We start from the raw sequence: 3,096 nt of genomic DNA on the forward strand, positions 1-3,096 counted from the left end.
AAAAAAAAAAAAAAAAAAAAACCCAAAGGAAATTGGAACTAAGAAACCAGATGAGAAAATAACAACAAAAATAGGCCATAGTAGAAATGCAATCACCTTTCTCTGATGTAATGATTTGACAGCTAGATCTGGAACAAACATCCCAGAATTCAATCTTAGGACCAAATTTCAGGTAGATGAAAAGAAAAATGGAAGTTGAGTAAGGCCTGAAGCTGACATACTTGAACTAGATGTAATTTAGGTTGAGAAAGCTAGTTTTAATCTACTGTCATTGAATAAAAATTTTATCTTATTGAGGTATAATTTACATACTATGAAACTCACCTATTTCGTGTGACAATTTAGTGATTCTCAATAAATTTACAGAGTTGTGCAACCATTGTCACCAATTTCAGAACATTTCCACCCCAAAAAGATCCTTCATGCCCGTTTGCAGTTACTCCTGGTTCCCATCCTCAGCCCCAGGCAACCACTAATCTACTTTCTCTATGGATTTGCCTATTCTGGACATTTAATATAAATGGAATCTTACAATATACCACCTTTTGTGTCTGCCTTCTTTCACTTAGCATAATGTTTTTTGAGGTTTATCTGTTGTAGAATGTATCAGTATTTTATTCCTTATTATTGCTGAGTATTTCATTGTATAGACGGACCATATTTTGTGTATCTGTTTGACAGTTGGTGGATGTTTAGATTGTTTCCAGTTTTTGGCTATTGTAAATAATGTTGCTGTGAACATATGTCTTCATGTGAACGTACGTTTTCATTTCTCACGGGTAAGTTCCTACTAATGGAATTGTTGGGTGGTATGGTAAATTTATATAATATTTAACTTTTTAAACACACTGTCAAACTCTTTTCCAAGGTGACTGCCATTTTACATTCCCACCTGGAATGTCTGAGTGTTTATCATAAAATATGATTTCTGCCTTTTATTAAAATGGAAACCAATAGAACCTTTATTTCACCTCTATTTTACACACCCCTCTTTTTTTGTGTGTGTGGAGAAAGGATCACTACCCAAAGCCAATAAATACCTTTTCTTGCAAACCTTTTACAGTAATTCAGTTTTCTCTGAAAACATGGTTATTTAGCAGCAACTATGATGTCAGAAGGCTTTAGCTTTACATGAAAATGTCAGGGTAATGTACCTTTTAAAACAAATGGCATGGCAGGCAGCCTCTATGATGAACTCAAGTAATCCTTGCCTCGTGGTGTTCAGATCCTGTGAAATCCTCCCCACTTGAATTGAAGCCGTACCTAGTGACTCCCTTCTAACAAAAGGTGAGGAAAAATTATGGGTTTTCACTTCCAAGATTAGGGTACAAAAAAAAACTGTGGCTTCTGTTTTGGACTGCTCTCTCTGGCTCACTTGCTTTGGAGAAAGCTGGCAGCCATATTGCGAGCTGCTCTGTGGAGAGGCCCACGTGGCAAAGACCTGTTGTCTCCTACCAACTAGCAAGGACCCCAGGGCTGCCAACAGCCCTGTGAGTTTGGAAGTAGATCATCCCCCATCAAGCCTTATATGATTACAGCCTTGGCCTACATCTTATTCAGCTTTGTTACAGACCCTGAGTTAGAGACACGTAGCTCAACTGTGCCCAATTCCTAACCTATTTTTGTAGTTTTAAGGTGTTAAGTTTTGGCATAATTTGTTATGCAGCAATAGATAACTAGTATGGATGACCAAAAAAGTGCATTTCTGGCAGGTGCGGTGGTTTCTGCCTATAATCCTACCACTTTGAGAGATGGGAGGATCACTTGAGCTCAGGAGTTCGAGACCAGCCTGAGCAAGAGCGAGACCCCATCTCTACTGAAAATACAAAACATTAGCTGGGCATGGTTGTGTGCACCTGCAGTGCCAGCTACTCAGGAGGCTGAGGCAGGAGGATCACTTGAGCCCAGGAGTTTGAGGTTGCTGCGAGCTACAACTGACACCATGGCACTCTAACCCGGGCAACAGCAAGACTGTCTCAAAAAAAAAAAAAAAAGCATTTCCTGTGATTTCCATGTACCTTCAGAATTCTTTAAAGATAAATGATGCAATCAGAGACTAATATTACATCCTGTAGAAGTTAACATTTTGAATGCTCCCACCTTCTCAAATGATTTTCAGGCAGCCATTTAAACAAACCCAACAAGCATTTTTGGAGAGTTGTCTTTAAAGGCAATGAAGAATATTGTCCTGATAGAGTCCTGATATTGAGATGTATTGCCAAAATTAAAATTTCAGAAAGAACTATTGCCATTTCAGCCACTGTTTCAAAAATAAGTCTCAAGTGAGAAAGCATACCAAGAAAGACTTTCAGACTTGGAAGTCTAGTCCTGTGGCTTATATACTTGCTTTCTGATTTTCAATGACCCTTCAGCAAGCCACATGGCCCTTTTTACTAGCCTGTTAATTTTCATGACATCAATGACTAATCAAGTCTCGAGACTTGGGGATGACAAACTGATGGAGCCCTGTAAGGCAGAACTGGGAAGCGTGATTTGCTACCACTCACTACAGCGGCGCACATCACATGACCCAATATTCCTGGCAATTCATTTTTCTGCAATCATTTCTTTTCAGCTCTCTTCGTTTGATCATGTTTAATGTGTGATGATACATTATTCACTCAATACTCTTGATTTCATTTTCAAAAGCATGAAAATTAATTCAAATCAAAACTTAACATGCATCCCCAAAAATCCAACCTCTTCAAGTTTTTGTATAGACCAATCCGCATTTTAAAAAAGGCAAAAAAAAAAAAAAAAAGAGCAGATGTAATTTCAAAAATAGGACTGTGCCTAATTAAACCTATGTTTTTTTTTTCTAACCACGGTTACTCAGAATTCTTAGAGGCTAATCTATTTGTAGACACTCCAGGAATCCCAAAAGACTAAATGCAATAATAACAATTTGTTAAAAAAGGAAAAGTGTATGGGGGCGGGGACTTCCAGGAAAGCATTATTTATATACCTTGTGTGCAAAGTAACAACTTTCCCATAGCTTTGAAAAACTGAGGGGGGTGGGTGGCAAAATAGTGGGGAACACAGCAAAGTTATTTGAAAAGCTTTTAAATGAGCCATTCCCTCCAAACAAGCACACTT

The sequence above is a fragment of the Propithecus coquereli genome, unplaced genomic scaffold (genome assembly GCF_000956105.1).
Source record: "Propithecus coquereli isolate 6110/MARCELLA unplaced genomic scaffold, Pcoq_1.0 Scaffold81, whole genome shotgun sequence".
Lineage (NCBI taxonomy): Eukaryota > Metazoa > Chordata > Mammalia > Primates > Indriidae > Propithecus > Propithecus coquereli.